At 32.9% G+C, this 19,830-nt stretch overlaps 1 pseudogene; it reads right to left on the bottom strand.

The window, feature by feature from the left end:
* Positions 1-10,481: 10,481 nt before the first annotated feature.
* Positions 10,482-19,338, bottom strand: LOC116133515 (annotated as a pseudogene).
* Positions 19,339-19,830: the final 492 nt, after the last annotated feature.

The following is a 19,830-nucleotide window of genomic DNA, read 5'->3' on the forward strand; positions in this document are numbered from 1 at the left end:
CAGCCACGACTCGTCATCTTGTTTGATCTGAAGAAATTGAAAATAATATCAGAACTATATATGTATTTAATTAACCATATGTATTTGATAAAATAAAACTCTCATGGATTGCATCAGAATTACAGAAAAATCTTTCTCTTTATGAGAATTATTTTCATTATTCTTGATATTCTCTTCTTCACATAGTTCACTGTTCCTTGCAATCTCCCACGGACTCGAACCCTCCGGTCTGCTAGGGTTTTGCGGCATGCATACTGTATAATAGATGATGAGTGTTTCTATTAATTAATAAAAAACTGCATGTTGCATGTGGGTTTAATTAATTTTATACAAAAAAGAATTGAAAGAGAAAGACCTTGATGGTCTTGTTAAAGTTCCTTTGATTTTTCTTCTTCAAGTATCTCAGAATTCTGTCTTTTCTTTCTTCTACAGAATACCGGCCAACCTTAAATTGGCTTCCTCCATTACTGGCATTCGCGTACTCTGATTCCCTGTAAAAAATTCAAGAATCCAAATGTATATATTTATATTTTAATACTGCAAGTTATCACTCTGACTTAAAACTTATAAATGATGACAAAGAGTTTAGTACCCAATTTTCTGCGGCGGCGGGATACGGTGGCTTGAAATCTTGCATATAACCACAACATTCATCTCCAACCTCACCACACATCCGGAATTGAATTCTGGTTCCAAAGTTTTGAATCCCAGAAATGCCACACACACTCATGTTATAGTCCCAATGTAGGCACAGCCGATGTGTCCTGAAGTCCGAATTGTTCATGAGGGAACAACTCGTTGAGCGGCGAAGCGACGTCAGATTCCGTGGCAAAACATTATCAAAAGAAATAGGAAAAGTCTGATCATCTCCCCATATAGCACCACCACTAGAAGCGGCACAACTTGAAATTGCACCACTAGAGATTGTACCGCTAGAAGCCGATGCATGATCACCATAGTTTTGATGATCTGCAGCGATAACCGGTAGGAAAACTGCGAAAACCGCTAGAAATAATAATCAGGAAAGAAGTGAGGAATGGAAGCCATTGAAAAGGCTAAGAGGGGAGAGAGGTAATTATAATTGATGAATCAAAAGTTTTAGAATTGCCTTTTGGTGAGCCTGACGATTTTAGGGATGATATATAGAAAAAGTTGCAGTGCAGTGGCTTGTTGCAACTTGTTCTGCCCGCATTACCCCACCAAAACTATTTAAGACATAATTAACAACTAAATTGACTGAGTTAACCAACTGTGCTGATAAATTACACTATAAACGCGTAAAATTATTACTTGTTTAACTTGCCACCAAATCACTTACAGCATCACATGGTTACAAACTATAACTGATTACAACTGTTTAACTTAGATTTTTTTATATTTAGTAGATTATTATCCTTAATTAAATATTTTTTATACGAAAAGCTGAAGAGATCATGTGATTACCTACTGTTAAAAAGCTGATCATCACAAGTAGTACTACAAAAAGATCCAAACCTACTTATACCAAGAATCTAACACATGGCCTTGTTCGTTTGCAAGTACACCATATATCCCTCAATCAATAGGTTTTTTATTTTTATCAATTTACCCCCTTTAATTACTTGCCATGCGGCGACATGATGATCAAGTATTCAAGTATACTATATCTTCTTCACTACAGTAATTTGACCTGCCTGTAGGAACAAATGCTCTTATGGGTTTAGATAAAACGATTCCTCAATGTAAAATTTATTTCTGTTCATTGTTAGTGCATACCATAACTGCAGCCGTTTGATCTCTAAAATATGATTCGTTTAGTGTTACTCTCAATCAGAGAGGTCGTTTCATTATAAAAGTATTTGAATGTTGCAAATTTACATGTTCAGCAGTCCTTCATGCAATTTACTAGCTAGCTAGCTCACTGAGTGCTTCATACTTCTATGAATTCACCTAATTAATTATTTATAAATACAATTATCATAGTTAATAACATTTAAGAACATCGAAATTAAGGCACCAACATAGTACAGCTATTCCACACTTTCTGATTGATACTAAAGCCTGTAAGCTAATAGAAAAAGCTTTATTCAAAAACAAGATGCCTAACAACATTTAAGGTTAGCCCTGCCCTGACAAAGGGCATCACATTCCAAATATTTAAGACCAAAAAGAACCTTTTCCTCCACTCATCCTAACCCAACTCCTAATCTTCTTTATATATATATATATATATAATCACAACCCAACAACTTATTATTAAGCCACAAAGAGAGCCTGCAGTAGCATCTTGGAAAGCTTCACAATTAAGGGAATGATTGAAGATTTTCTAAAGACGATGATATATATTATTCTGAGAGTTGGTGGTAGGATTAAATAAGAACAAGTACTACTACAACAAAACAACTACAATGTATATAAACTTAATAATATTATGCAGGTATATACCATTTCTCAATTACAAATGTCATCAAAATTTTAATGTGAAGAATAGGAATTGATGATTATTTGCTTTTTTGTTTTTTTATAAATAAGAAACATAAAACTATATATTAAAAAAAAAACAGAGGTTCAGTGGACTAAAAATCTATAAAGATAACCTCTCTTTTTGTGGTCGAATGACAAATTGTTTAACCACTACTGTTAGTTATACTTAGAGAATTTGTGTAATTTTTTTGATTTATTAAACTTGTAGGGTGTTCCGTGACCCTAATCCGGATTAGGCTAAAAAGAGATGAAAGAATAAGATTACTTTTTCCGTCCGTCCCATGATCTTTCTTTAATGGCAAACAATGAAATTCTTATTAGCACCAATGAAGAGACAGATTGCGGCTGAATGGATCGATATTCAATTAATAAATTGTTGTCTAAAGATAACATGTGGACAACACAAACTCATAAGAACCAGTTAAGTGAAGGCAGATCACCACCCTCAAAAGATTTGATAGCCATTAACAGATATATACTAAAGGATCAATTTGAGCTTAAAGTTATAAAAGTGATTGGAAATATGTTCCAGCATGAAGCGACCCGCAAGCACAAAAAGATGGAAAAATAATCAGTAGAAGACCAGTCAAATATTCCCGATTTCCATCAGTCTTCACACACAGACACGGTACTTCTTCTCGAATCAAAGAAATGAAAATTTCATGGAGTCTCTCAAAGGAGATAATAATTAAACAAAACATTCGGCATCTTCGCGTAAAATTTCATTAGCCCACTTATGCTATATCAAAAGTAATAGTAGACATATCTTGTCTTTCTTTTTCAAAATATTGACTTTCTATATCAACCATATATTCCTCCTCTTCATATTAATTCATTTCCTGTTTAATTAAACACCAAATAATTTATTAAGATTCAAAGAAATTAGTTAGACAAGCCAAAGTATACTCACTTTACCCCACTGAAATTCTTGAAAATAGCTATATATTTTATTGATCTCGAAATTCAAAAATACATATATATATTTTTTCACGTGTTCTCTCTTCCCCAGTTCCTCCCCTCTTCTCTTATATACTTTCTTCTTCCTTTGATTGTCTTATTACATATAAAAATACTTGATGGCATTGTCAATGAAACAATTATGCAACGTTTTTAAAATATGAAAAATCGTCCAAAACAATTATAAAATTGATAATTTGGTATGTATAGCTTTTAAAATTAAATATTTAGATTACAATTATATGTTTATTACTTCTATATATATTTTATTATAAATTTATAAATTTAGATCTTTTAACTCCACTTACTATAAATCTTGACTAGGCCTCTAATTGAAAATATATTTATATATAAGAAGTTTATTCAGAAGTAGCTAGCAAAGCATACCCCACTAGCTTTGCAATTTTATAAATATATATAAGGTATTTATTTTATATAATATAGTTCTGTATGTTCAAAACAAGTAGATACTATATTTGCCACAAAAAGGGAGAAATTAATTAATTAATGTTATCGCTGGAATGTTTGAACTATCAGTTGCATAAAATGGTTGATGGCTATAATAAATGGAATCATACAACAGTAAACAGTAATATTACTATATTGAATCGATAATGTTATTAATTTAATATAGTTTTTAGATTTGGGATCTAATTATTCAAGTTATTTTTCATTAAATTACCCAATATTATTAAGATTAAGAACCTTAATTTCGCTTAAATGCTCATATAATTAATCAACAATCCTGGTGGATGTAGTGACACAATTTTACAATTCGATAGCTAATAGAATTCACAGAAATCATACGCGGTTGATAGTTTTAGATATTGAAAATAGATAAAAGCTAATCTAGACACTCGTAAAAAAATGTCACACATTTATTGAATCAAAGTTAGCTTCACGAGATTGAGAACTCATTCTTTTCAACTTCTAGCAATAATATAGAACTGCTACCTTGCAACTGAAAAGGAACCCAACTCGATCTAAGCAATTTTGTTATGAAACCTAATTAGCTTGGTTAGAGACTTTATAGACATTAAAATTAAATAGGCAGGCTGAATCTTTCCTTTGCTTCGCTCGAGCTAGCTCTTCATTAATAATAAAATAATTGATTGCTTGATTATTTCCAGCAATGTATGGTAAATACATACAGACTCGCCATAGCCTCTTGCAGCCACGACTCGTCATCTTGTTTGATTCTGAGAAAGACACAAATTGAAAAATAATATCAGAACTATATAGTATTTAATTACCAGTTATTTGATAAAAATAAATAACCTCTGGATTGCATCAGAATTACAAATAAATCTTTCTCTTTATGAGAATATTTTCATTATCTTGATATCTCTTCTTCACATAGTTCATGTTCCTTCAATCTCCCCACGGACTCGAACCTCCGTTCTGCAGGTTTTGCGCGCATGATACTGTATAATATATGATGTTATTATGATAATCTATTATTAATAAAAGAACTGCTGTTGCTGTGGGTTTAATTAATTTTATAACAAAAGAGAATTGAAAAGAAAGACCTTGATGGTCTGTTAAAGTTCCTTTGATTTTTCTTCTTCAAGTATCTCGATTCTGTCTTTTCTTTCGTCTACAGAATACCGGCCAACCTTAATATGGCTTCCTCCATTACTGGCATTCGCGTACTCTGGATTCCCTGTAAAATTCAAGAATCCAAATGTATTAATATTTATATTTAATACTGAAGTTATCACTCTGACTTAAAGCTTATTAAATATGAGATAAGAGTTTATTACCCAATTTTCTGCGCGCGGGATACGTGTGCTTGATCTTGCATATAACACAACATTCATCTCCAAACTCACACACATCCGAAGTGAATTCTGGTTCCAAAGTTTTGAATCCCAAATGCCACCAACACTCATGTTATAGTCCGGCAATGTAGGCACAGCCGATGATTCCTGAAGTCCGAATTGTTCATGAGAGAACAACATCGTTGGAGCAGGCGAAGCGACGTCAGATTCCGGTGGCAAACATTATCAAAAAAATAGGAAAGTCTGATCATCTCCCCTATAGCACCACCACAGAAGCTGCACAACTTGAAATTGCACCACTAAGATTGTACCGCTAGAAGCCGATGCATGATCACCATAGTTTTGATGATCTCCACGATAACCGGGTAGGAAAACTGCGAAAAACCGCTAGAAAATGAATTCAGAAAGAAGTGAGGAATGGAAGCCATTGAAAAGGCTAAGAGGGAGAGATGGTAATTATAATTGATGAATCAGAAGTTGTTAGAATTGCCCTTTGTGTGAGCCTGACATTTTAGGGATGAATATATAGAAAAGTTGCAGTGACGTGGCTTGTTGCAACTTGTTTCGCCCGCATTACCCCCCAAAACTATTTAAGACAAATTAACAACAAATTGACGGTCAACCTAACTGTGCTGATAAATTACACCTATAAACGCGTAATTAATTTACTTGTTTAACTTGCAGAATCCTTTACAGTATCCCATGGTTACAAACTATAACTGTTACAACTGTTAACGTAGATTTTTATATTTAGTAGATATTATCCTTAATTGATAATTTTGAATTTTTTTACGAAAAAGCTGAGAGATCATTTGATTAACTACTGTTAAAAGCTGATCATCACAAGTACTAACAAAAGATCAACCTACTTATACCAAAGATCTAACACATGGCCTTGTTCGATTTTGCAAGTACACCATATATCCCTCAATCAATAGGTTTTTTTTTTTTAATCAATTACCCCTCTTTATTATCTTGCCATGCTGCAACATGATGATCAAGTATTCAAGTATATATATATCTTCTTCACTACAGTATTTTACTGCGCTGTAGAACAAGATCTTATGGTTTAGATAAAACGATTCCTCAATGTAAAAGTTAATTTTCTGTTCATGTTATGCATACCATAACTGCAGCCGTTTGTTCTCATAAAATATGATTCTTTAGATGTACATCTCAATCGAGAGGTGCGGTTTTCATATAAGATATTTGAATGTTGCAAATTTAATGTTTTGAATTTCACTGCAAAATAAACTACAACTCACATCTTTAGGATACTAGCTGTATCACTTTATGATTGAGTTAATGCTTTTCTCACTCAAATAATGGTTTAAGGACATTTTTCATCCTAAACTTTCAAAATAATCTTTATTACTAAATTATATTCTCGATAAACAAAGCAATCTCGTCCTAGACCGCGAGCCTTTGGATGAGTCTTTGGTGATAGGATGATCGAAATTTGACTTGGGAGGGGCGGTTGTACAACCCCTAATCCTCGATTGCTGAGATTGGTGAGTCGTATGAGTAGTTTGAGAGGTTTTGATGAGTGTATCAGTAAAATAATGGGGTCATGTGGGTCGCAACGATGCGGAATCGGAACGAATATAAATTTGGATAGTAAATGGTATTTTAACATCATTGGTGAAAGTATCTTAACCATTAGTTGTGGGAAACTTGTTAATTTTATGAATTTACTAAAAAAAGTGTAAATTCATTGATAGTCACATAATATTTAGGACATTCATCGTCATAACCTCTACTTAAGTTAGGGATGTTTAGATGGAGAATTGAACCTGAGTTGTTATGCTATCCACATATCCCCAATTCCCTACAATCTAAGTTACCCACGATGGATATGTTGATACTGTGCTATCTCAAATATCTATCTGAATTATGTATTTACTTTTTAAAGGAAGAGCATCAGCAATTATATATAATCATCATCTAAATATTAATCAGATTACTCCAGTCAAAAAGACCCAATTGCCTGCAGAATTTTTTCTCTAATAATCTTGATACCTTTTGCTAAACCGAGAAATGTTAATTATTAAATATATAATAAGTTTTCGCATGTTCTATTTGTTGTCAACCACTTTTAAAAAGCCATAACCCTCATCGTTTTGAAGGTATCTGGTTCAAGATTTCTAGTAAAGGTAATATACATTTGTTTTTATCTTTCTTTTCTTTATTTATTATTCCTGTTGCATGCTCGTTATATATATCATATATATTTTTTTTTTTTTCCGCGTATATACTTGACGTGTAATATTATTCTTAATTTTTTTTTTTTATACTGAAGATGAAGGTTACGTTTGGAAGCATAAATTGATGATTCGCTGAGGATCTTGAGCCTGAATGTTACCTTGCTGGGGTATTCCCTGAAAAGTAGAAGAAATAGATTAGAGAAAATGAGATATTATCACTTATCAGGTTGCCTCTGAGGATTTCCTTCTTTAATTTTCTCTACCCATCAAAATTCTCTGCACTTAGTGGTTAGTTTTTTTTATTATTAATTATTGCACAACTTATCATGATTAGCTATAACTTGGGGGTTAATTTGAAGGGTAACGTGATATATTATATATACTCAGAACTCACTTCTTAATTGGAATTCCAGAATTGAAGCCTACATCTTTGAATGATGAAAGTACAAAGCTTTGATACTTGGTTAGGGAGCTGTTTGTTTGATTATGGTTACTGGTTAGGAAAAAGAGATTCTATCAAAACTGGCTAGCTTAGCTTTGGCACAAAAAGAATCCTCAACTGCTGTTTCTTCGTGGCTTCTCAGCCAAGTTAACACCTTTTTAGCCTACTTGGGAAAAACAAATTCCCTTTTAACTTTGGGAACACATTTTTTTCATAATAATTTGTTAGAGTTTAATATTAGATTATTATCTAAAACTTTGTTTTAGTTTTTAGTCGACAAGGAAAAATCCTTTTCCCCATCAAATATCTCCTGGCTTGGACTCGACTTGGATGAAAAGCAAAAGTTGAATGTGTTCACCTCACTAACACGCTTAGGTAACATGTTTTTTTTTTTTGATATTTTTTTTTAAGTTCAATCGTAATTCAACTAGTTCATATTTTGTTTTTCTTTACTTTGCATTTTCAATAGATGCCGATTGTACTTTTGGTTTGATTAAATCAGAATCGTCAAAAGGCCTGACACAATTCCCTGGGTGCATGATATACCTTATTTATCTAAAAAGCAAGTGCTCAACCCATCTCAGATCATAAATTCAATTCAAGCAAAGGTCTCCACAAACCCATGTAGGTGCATTGTTGCCTGGAAGTGAATCTGAGGATCATAATATAGCATAAATCACTACAGAACACCTCTCTTCTTTATTTGGGGCATCCCTTCCTACTACAAGTATCTTGTTCTTTATAGTACACTTCTTTTGTTATCTCGGCCAACAAACCCTGAGATTCTTTCATTTCTTCTTCGATTTTGAGATGATATGTTCTTCTTTCTTCTACAGCGTCATCAACATCACCTTGTACTGCCTCCCTCCCATTGCTCGTCTTTGTGATAAAGAATTTTTTTTTTTTTTTAGGGTTTGTGTTTGACAAGATACTTTGAAAACTCAAAGAAAAATCAATTTTAATTAACCACTCTAGGTGGTTGAATGGACGATAATAACTCTTGATTATATTTAGACGAATCTTAATTCATTATCTTCATTATAATAAAGATGGACTATTGAGGTTTATTAGATCAAACTGAGTCCACACTCTTGATAAAAAAAAAAAAAAAAAAAAAATCAAAAGGAATGAATCATTATGTTGAAAACTGGTGTAATTGCTTGCGTGAGGATTGATATAATAGATGATTAGCTTGGGTAATTACAATAGGAAATAGCTCTTCTAATTCTTATAATTATAAGAAAAAAACAGACTAGAAGAGAATATTTGTATTTATAAAGTTTGTCTTTGGTCAATATATTTCAATTCTGGCAGCTAGAGATTTAGATATTAATCAAGTTTGGTTTGATAAAGCTTATCCCCAAGTGCTGTAATTTTGTTACGAAAGGGTATATATTCTCAATCTTGTCATTAGAGTCCTCCAAAATGAACATTTAACTTTTCTGCACATGTTTTGTTGGACGGAAATGGAGAAAATAACAACGAAATGTTCAGAGATTATTCTAACATTGAATATATGGGAATATTGATTTCCATTCAATGAGAAAATATGTTTGAGAAATAACTGATGACCAGAATATGATGAGGGATTGAAACATATTGAACAATTGAAGATCATAACAAGATCAATCTTAATATTTTTTATGATGTTCAAACTCCTGATATTCTGCCAATTTTGGACACTTATAAGCGCTGTCTATGCTATATGCATAACTGATTCAACATCTAGGGGTTCATTTACTTCCATTTCATGCCAAAGAACATCCCCTGGGAATAGGGCAAGGCTCCGAAAGAAGGAATACAACCAACATCAGAAGAGCAAAGGGGTGAGGGGGGAGAGACGAGAGAGAGAGAGGAGAGAGAAGTATCAACTGAATTTGGAGAAAATGCCGACTTACATACCAGTTCTAAGAAAAAAAAAATTTTGCAAGGTCAATCTCACAAGTGCCTTTAAGAAGCCTAAAGCGATATTTACAGGTGACCTGCAACAATGATGAGGAAGGAGGAAGGAGGGGGTGAACAGCAATCCTAAATTAGCGCTGTGACATAACCACTAATCTATGCGGATACATTTACATGTCTTATGGCACAGAGATAAATCACAAACCATTGACTAGCAGTTTGGGAACTGTTTAACCGCATCCACTGAACAGTATCATCAATGACACTATTGCAATTGTTAATGAAAAGTAATCAAACAGTTGAATTTTCAATAAACAATAGACAATCCCATATCACAGCTTCTATAAGAGCAGGTGTTAAGAAAGGAATACAAATCTAAAATCAAGCTAAAGCCCAGACAAATGTATCAGTCAAAGGTTGATGCAATGAAACTAAAACGACGTATCTTTGCCATCCTATTCCACACTAAGGGGGAGGGCCACAGCCATTCATGGCAAGCCCCACATGTTACCCTTAGAAGCCTGATATAATTGTACCAACAAAGTATTTTAAAAACTTAATAGTTTAAATGAGTATAAACTTTGCTGTAGACATTGGTTATGACAGAGAATAACCAATATTGAGGCATGTAAGCAGGTAGAGGGACATATTCAAACAAAAAATACACCAACATGGTAATGAGGATAGACATACCTATTAGTTGTAAATCTCACAAGTAGAACTTGTACACTCCTAGTGAACTTTACGGTTAAGCAATCCTTGGAAATATAGATAAAGATCTTTATTATCTGTCCCAAAATCTCATCTGCTTTCCTTAAGGTTTCCTGATGGTGATTGATAGAAGTAAATGATTAGTTCAGTTTATAACCCAGTACACAATCAATGCCAGATTACAAATTATCATGTAGAAAATAATGGCAAATTTTGCAACTGATTACCTCTCGAGTTTGCTTCTGAGCATTTAATTCCTTGATGTTAGCCAAAATGCACTGAACTGTTCATATGATAAGCGACTCCTGAATTACAAATACCAAAATCAGTCTGTACTAAACTTAAAATCCATATGGTATATCAGTCACCAAATATCTATAACTGAAATAGTAGAACTCACCTGCTGACGAAAGAACTCCTTTCCATCAATTCGAGGAGTGCGCCCTACAATTTAATACAAATACAGATATTTAGATGAAACTGAAGATAGTTTCACACAGATGTGAGAAGCGGTGCTATGTTGCTACCAGTAATGAATCAGCTATAAATGATTGAACCACCAAATAGATACTTGAATTTGCTAGGTGCAAGAGGATTGGTCTCATAATAAAAACATAAATACACAACTCTCAAACATTATAGAATGACAATTAAGCATAATGAACCTGTATTGAACTGCCGAGGGGGAGAATTGCGGCTGATGACTGTTGGCTTGATGGATACCATGAAGATAATGAAGTTCTTTCATCATATAGAGGTTTGTTGGAGATGTGTACACTGTTTTCTTGGGAGAGCTCCAGCAGCAGAATAACCTCTAGGGGACACACTTGTGGATATAACTTTTGGAGTTTGAGATGGATTGAGTCGTGGTGTGATATATGGAGTCAGAGAAAATCTTTGAGCATACCCGGAAGCCACTGGCAGAATATCAGTTTAAAATGAACATTACTTTTGTTGCACAATCAGATTAAAATACTACAAGTAAACCTTTTCTTCTTTGTGTTAATATAGCAGGTGTTGAGCTTTCTACATGATATGTGTCTACTTTGGAAAGCAGAAAATAGCATTTATATTAATTAAGGTGTATATACCTGCATATTGCTTTCATCCTATAATGTTTGTTCCAACATGAACTTATTATAAAGGATCCATCATATATAAGCATGAGTTGCTCAGTGAGCATAACTACTCACTTACCTTCATCAACTGTATTTCCCTGTCTGTTGAGCCACTGAAGGAACGTTGCCCCATATAGCCATAGGTCCCCTCATCTATGAGTTAGTGGTATGAAAATTTTGATTGCAAAATGACAACAGGCAAACACCAAAAAAGGTTCATTATTTAATGAACCAAAAAGTTACAGTGTACCATAGTTACATAAAGACATATTGATATTGAATAAAAAGCTTTTAAGTACAATAACATACCCTTGTCAGATAGGCTCTTGGAACCGACTGTCCACGGTCCCAATATCACAGTTTCAGCTTGCTGTTAAAGAGGAAGAAGGACGTGGAACAAATTAGTGAAGTTTGAAATAAAAATCCCTCCTCAGGACACAAACTCGCAGTCCACTGAAATGTGTATATGTTTTCATCCGCGAAGAATTATCCTCATTCAGTGCTCGCATTAGTTGTCTCTAAATGTCTCCAACTGCAATAAAGCAACATCACTCATAATGCCAAATAAATGTAACAAAATTTAAAATTGAATGAAAACATAAGACCACATCTTAATAGAGTCAAGCTAGTTGGGTCATAATTGTTTTTTTTCTAATAGCCATTAACTAATTCAAGTTTAAAGTATGTCTTCATGAAGCCTTGAGAAATTAAACCCATCTTCTAAGAGCAAAACCACAGGCTACCACCAACCTTGAAGGTTAAATTGGGACATAATTTTATTCAAAAAATTTGCTTCACACCTTTCCAAATCACGGTTAGATTCTTCACAGTCATTGCCAATGCATCTCGTTCCTTTGAAAGCTTTGTCTTATTCAAAACAAAATAGCAAAAATCAATCATCTATCTATCAAATATAATCAAGAAAACCACAATGCATTTCATCCAACTTACCTAAATTCTTTGCTTTCTCACACACGAAAGTTTGTATTCCATTTTGAATACAAGACCCAAATTCTACTACTTCCCAACTTTTTCATCAACCAAACACAAAACAGAAAAAAAAAAATTCAGAGAAAAAAAAAAAAAGAAAAGAAAAAAAGAACACAGCTAGATTCTTCACAGTCTTTCCAAGAATCTCGTTTCTTCAAACGCTAAGTCTTTATCAAAACCAGAATAGCAACAAATCAACCATTAACTTCGAAAATTCAAACAGGAAACACAAGGCATTTCATCCAAGCAAGCTAAAGTCCTCATTACGCAACGAACAAAAAACCTTCTAATTCCATTCTTACTTAAAAGAGAAAAAAAAAAACAACCCTAATTTTCCTCCATTTCCCCAACTTATCATCACCCAATCAGAACAGAAATAAAAATGAAATAAAATAAAACAAATCCTTTAATCTCCATATAAAATTATTACAAAATTAAAAAACAAAAATAAAAAAAAACTCTCACATTGTCAAGTCAAGTATATCTTTATTTGGGACTCAGCCTCCTGCGACACTTTTGCCCGTGCGAGAGCCTCTCTTCAAGCTCGTAAATCAACGATCCTCTCGTACAACTTCTGCCTCATCTCCCCCCTCCGCCTCTAACTTCGACACGCGCGACGCGATGCCATCGACGTGATCTTACGCGCCAGATCCAGCTGGTCGTATGGATCCGTCGGTATCACCGCCAGTATCTCGTCCGACAGATGGAAGTCCGGCCCCCCGCCGCTCCACTTCCTCCGCCGTTCTGCGCCATAACAATCCCTCTATCAAACTCTCTGAAACAAATCCAAATTTTTTTTTAACCATATATTATTTTGTTCTAATTGCGTGTGCTTATTTTTCGAGAGTACATGCGAGGTTTAAAGAGATTTAGGGTGAGAGCTTTAATTATATTTATTTATAATTGAATTTAAAGCTTGGGTTTCGTTGGTATGCTTTTGCGGAATGCTTTGTCGTCCTTTGTTTGTTTGTTTGTTTTGCTTTGATTTGTTCTGGATTTGAAATTTAAAGAGATTCCCTCCAAACAAGTCATATTTACAGTCAATTTAGGTTAAGACAATTATTTTATTTATAATTTCATATTTATCTAAAATAAAAAAAATAAAAAAATTTTAAATAAAAATAATATAATATTTGAACAAGAAAAAAAGGCTGACCTATAACCACAAACACCAAATTAGACCATCCAACCAAACACCAATTCACACACCAATTGGTATGATTTTTGGATGTTTTCACCATTGTACTCTACCTATTACACTCAAAAAAATATTCTTTAGAACATTCTTTTTCTTTTCTTTCTATTAATATCAAAATTATCTATTTCAGTAATTATTTTTATATATAATAATTATGTAGAGAATGATATTTTTATGAATAAAATTATTTGAAATTATATTAATTTAATAAAATTAACATTTATTTAATCAAATAAACTGTTACATTAATACTAAACATATTATACTAAATAAATGCCAAAAAAAAAAAAAAAGACAAACCCAAAATAGAAATTCATATAGATAGTAATTTAATTTTCCGAATTAGTATATTATTCCCACAAATGATCAATTAATGCATTTTGAAGAGCATGGTGAGCATCTGTATCCTTGATTTGTCTATGTCGAGCAATAAAATTTTGAAATCAAACATTTTCATCTACAACAATTTCAACTTTGAGAGTTGGTGCTTCCATCTGATTCTCAATCAATGCATCAACATTATAATCATTTTTTTGGGTTCACTTGTTTCATTGTTCTGATACTTTTTAGAATAATATTTTGAAAAAAAAAAAGTAAAATTGGATGGTCATTACGATGTAGAATTTGGAAATTAATAAAAATACCCCTTATGTTTGTTTATTTACTCAACACCCTTATAATAAAATATTAAAAATTAACATAAACACCCCTACCTACCCATTAAATACCTATAGCCGGCTACCACCGCCGGAGGGTGGTCAGAATCACCATATTAGCACACGACCGGTTGGATCTAGTCGGTCGTGCGCCGATATGGCCTTTTCTAGCCAGATCCATACTAGATCTACGGCTAAATCTAGCCATTGATGGCCAGATCTGGTCATATTTGGTCGTCAACGATGGCCAAAGATATGGTCATCGTTGATGGTCAATGACGACCATATATTTGGCTATAGATCTGTTATTTTCCAGCCAGATCCATCGTGGATCTAGTCGAAAAAAGCTAGATCGGCGTACTACTGGCCATATCTAATCGATAATGCACCATTATACTAGATTCTAGCCAGCTTCTGGTGGTGGTGGCTGGAATCTGGTAAATGTGGGTTGCTGGGGTGTTTTTGTCAATTTTTAAATTTTTTTTGGGAGGGTGTTTAGTTAAATTAATAAATCTAGGGGGTTTAAAAAAGTTGAATAATATAGAATAATATTTTGAGAATAAGGAAATAAATATGTCTTTTGGATAGGACAGGGAATAGAGTAGTGAAAAATTGTGTACCAAAGGGGCCTTTGATTTTTCATAATTTTTTTAATTATATAATTATTATAAATAATAATCAAACTAACATAAATACAAATAAAAAAATAAGAAAATAAAATATATTTTATAGCATATGAAGAGTGCCATACCAAATTAGTGTAAGTGAATAGTATCACGCCAAATTTGATGTGACACTGTTCACTTACTCTAATTTGGTGTAATGTTTGGCGTTGGGTTGGAGTATATTTTTCACACTATTTCGGTATTTTGGCGTTGGGTGAGGATATTTTTCACACCAAATTGGTGTGGCTTTTGGTGTATTTCACTATCACATCTCCAACATATTGTGAAAAAAAACAATACATCTAATATAAAATGCCATAAAAAAAAAAAAATAACAACACAAAAGTAAAATTTCATATTGATAGTAATTTAATTTTTCAAATTAGTATATTCTTCTCACAAATAATCAATTAATGTATTTTAAAAAAGCAGAGCCTCTGTACCCTTGATTTATTTATGATGAGTTGTAGTTCTTTTAAATATTTTGATAATTTTAGAGGATCTGAAACTAATTTACTAGAATACTAAATTGTTATTTTAGTTTATGTTGTATTTTTTTTTTAATTTTAACATTTTTAAATTAGTATTAATTTTTATTTTGAGTTATTGTAATTTAATATTTGCATTTAATAAAATTTTGTATTTAATTTTTCATTATTTTTTGAATTATATAATTATTATGAACTTATTATTATAAATATTAATATAAATAATAATCAAATTGACATAAATATAAATTAAAAAATAAATAATAGAAATAAAAAATAAAAAATATTTTATAATAGATAATTGGTGTGGGTGAATAGTATTACTCCACTGATTTGGTATAGTTTTTAGTGTTGGATTGTAGCAAGTTGCTGAGTTGGAGATGCCCTTATCAATGCGGCCCAAGGCCACAACTACAAGCCCACAAAATCATAACCCTCTAAAATCAGAAGCAAAATCCCGGAATTTTTCTTTTTCTCGACGAGTTTCTCAGCAACCAAACAGAAACTTAACACACAGAGAAACTAAGCGAAAGAGGAAGAGAACATACAATATGTCGGTGCTAATAGTAACGAGCTTAGGTGACCTTGTGCTGGATTTGTTCGTCGAAAAGTGTCCTTTGACCACCAAGAACTTCTTGAAGCTCTGCAAGTACGTTACTAAAGTTAATACTTATTTATTTCTTTATTATGAATGCGGTAAAGCAATCGAAATCTGATAATATGTTCGTATGTGTAATTTTTGTAGGATTAAGTACTATAATGGCTGCCTATTCCATACGGTTCAGAAGGATTTTACGGCTCAGACTGGTGATCCGACCGGGACAGGAACCGGTGGCGATTCCGTCTACAAGTAAGAAAGCTAATACAATAGGTTTACTAGTGAAATTAATTGAAGTTTATGAGGAGTAGGTGCGGTTGATTGATAATTAAGTGAGTATTTATGGATGTATTTGTGTTATGGTTTCAGATTTTTGTATGGTGAACAGGCTCGATTTTTTGGCGATGAGATTCGTGTAGATTTGAAGCATAGTAAGACTGGCACTGTTGCCATGGCTAGTGCTGGAGAGAATCTTAGCAAGCTGATGACTGTTGGCTTGATGGATACCATGAAGATATGAAGTTCTTTTCATATATAAGAGGTTTGTTGGAGATGTTGTACCTGATGTTTTCTTGGGAGATCCCGCAGCAGAATAACCTCTAGGGGACACAATTGGGATATAACTTTGGAGTTTGAGATGGAGTGAGTCGTGGTGTGATATATGGAGTCAGAGAAACTCTTGAGCAGTACTCCGAGAAGCCACTGGCAGAATAATCAGTTTAAAATGAACATTACTTTTGTTGCACTAATCCAGATTAAATACTACAAGAAACAATCTTTTCTTCTTTGTTGTTAAATATTAGCGGTGGTTGAGCTTTCTTACCATTATGTGTCTACTTTGGAAAGCAGAAAATAGCATTTATAATTAATTAAGTGTAGTTATACCTGCATATGCATTTCATACTATGATTTTGTTACCAACATGAATTATATAAAAGGATCCATATATAAAGCATGAGTTATGCTCAGCGAGCATTAAACTACTCCAGTTACTTCATCAACTGTATTTCCCGTATCTGTTGAGCCACTGAAGGAACGTGCCCCATATAGCATAGGCCCCCTCATCTATGAGATTAGTGGTATGAAAATTTGATTGCAAAATGACAACCAGGCAAACACCAAAAAAGGTTCAATTATTAATGAACCAAAAAAGTTACAGTGTAACATAGTTACAATAAAGACCATATTGATTATTGAATAAAAGCTTTTTAGTCAAATTAACAATACCCTGTCAGGATAGGGCTCTGGAACCGACTGGTCACAGGTCCAATATCAACAGTTTCAGCTTGCTGTTAAAGAGGAAGAAAGGAAGTGGCAACAAATAGTGAGAAGTTTGAAATAAAAAATCCCATCCTCAGGACACAAACTCGCAGTCCACTGAAATGTGTATATGTTTTGCATACCGAAGAATTATCTCATTCAGTGACTGCATTAGTTGTCTCTTAAATGTCTCCAAATGCCAATAAAGCAACATCACTCATAGCGCAAATATGTAACAATAATTAAAATTGAATGAAAACATAGACCACATCTTTATAGAGTCAGCTAAGTTGGGTCATAATTTTTTTTTCTAATAGCCCAGTGAACTAATTCAAGTTTAAAGTAATGTCTTCATGAAGCCTTGAGAAATTAAACCAGATCTTCTAAGAGCAAAACCACAGGACTACACCAACCTTGGAAGGTTAAATTGGGACATAATTTTATTCAAAAAATTGCATTCACTCACCTTTCCCAAATCACGGTTGAGATTCTTCACAGTCATTGCCAATGCATCTGTTCCTTTGAAAGCTTTGTCTTTATTCAAAAACAAAATAGCAATAAATCAATCATCTTTATCAAATATAATCAAGAAACACACAATGCATTTCATCAACTTACTAAATTCTTTGCTTTCCACACGGAAAGTTTGTATTTCCATTTTAAATACAAGACCCAAATTCACTACCTTCCCCAACTTTTTTCATCACCAAACAACAAACAGAAAAAAAAATTCAGAGAAAAAAAAAAAAAGAAAAGAAAAGAAAAAGAACACGGCTAGATTCTTCACAGTCATTTCCAATGAATCTCGTTTCTTCAAACGCTAAGTCTTTATCAAAACCAGAATAGCAACAAATCAACCATAACTCGAAATTCAAACAAGGAAATCACAAGGCATTTCATCCAACCAAGCTAAAGTCTCAATTACGCACGATCAAAAAACCTTCTATCCATTCTTACTTAAAAGAGAAAAAAAAAAACCCTAATTCCTCCATTTTCCCAACTTTATCATCACCCAATCAGAACAGAAAATAAAAATGAAAATAAAAGTAAAACAAAATCCTTTAATCTCCATATAAATTACAAAATAAAAAACAAAAATTAAAAAAAAAAAAACTCTCACATTGTCATCAAGTAAATCTTTATTTTGGACTCAGCCTCCTGCGACACTTTTTGCCCGTGCGAGAGCCTCTCTTCAAGCTCGATATCAAACGATCCTTCTCGTACAACTTGCCTCGTCCCCATCTCCGCCTCTAACTTTGACACGCGCAGCGCGATTGCCATCGACGTGATTACGCGCCAGATCCAGCTGGTCGTATGGATCCGTCGGTATACACCGCCAGTATCTCGTCGACAGAGGAAGTCCGGCCCCCCGCGCCTCCACTTCTCCGCCGTTCTGCGCCATAACAATCCCTCTATCGAACCTCTCAAACAAATCCAAATTTTTTCTTAAACTAATATATTTTGTTTATAATGCGTGTGCTTATATTTTCGGAGAGTACTATGCGGAGGTTTAAAGAGATTTAGGTGAGAGCTTTAATTTATTTATTATTAATTTGAATTTAAAGCTTGGGTTTCGTTTGGTATGCTTTTGCGGAAGTGCTTGCGTCCGTTTGTTTGTTTGTTTGTTTTGCTTTGATTTGTCGGATTGAGAATTTAAAGAGATTCCCTCCAAACAAGTCATATTTTACTAGTCAATTTAGGTTAAGACAATTATTTTATTAATAATTTCATATTTATCTAAAATAAAAAATAATAATAAAATAAAATTTTAAAATAAAAAAAATAATATAATAATTGACAAGAAAAAAAGGGCTGACCTAGTACACCACAAACACCAAATTAGACCATCTTCAACCATAAACACCAATTCACGCCAATGGGGTGATTTTTGGTGTGTTTCACCATTGTATCTCTAACATTCATCAAAAAAATATTCTTTAGAATATTCTATTTCTTTTCTTTTCTATTAATAATCAATAATTAATCTATTCTCAGTAATTATTTTTGTATATATTAATTAATGTTGAGAATGATATTTTTATTAAATAAAATTATTTTGAAAATTATATAATTTAATAAAATTAATCATTTATTTAACAAATAAACGTTACATTTAATATAGAAAAATATTATATCATATAAAATGTCACAAAAAAAAAAAAAAAAGACAACAACACACAAAAGTAAAATTCAAATTGATAGTAATTTAATTTCCGATTTAGTATATATTCCCACAAATGATCAATTAATGCATTTGAAGAGTGGGACGATAATAACTCTTGAATATATTATTTAAGAAACCGAATCTTGAATTCAATTATCTTCAATTATTAATAAAGATGACTATTTGAGGGTTTATTAGATCGGAAACTAGTCCAAACACTCTTGATAAATAAA

This window comes from Pistacia vera, unplaced genomic scaffold (genome assembly GCF_008641045.1).
Source record: "Pistacia vera cultivar Batoury unplaced genomic scaffold, PisVer_v2 Contig270, whole genome shotgun sequence".
NCBI classification, from domain to species: domain Eukaryota; kingdom Viridiplantae; phylum Streptophyta; class Magnoliopsida; order Sapindales; family Anacardiaceae; genus Pistacia; species Pistacia vera.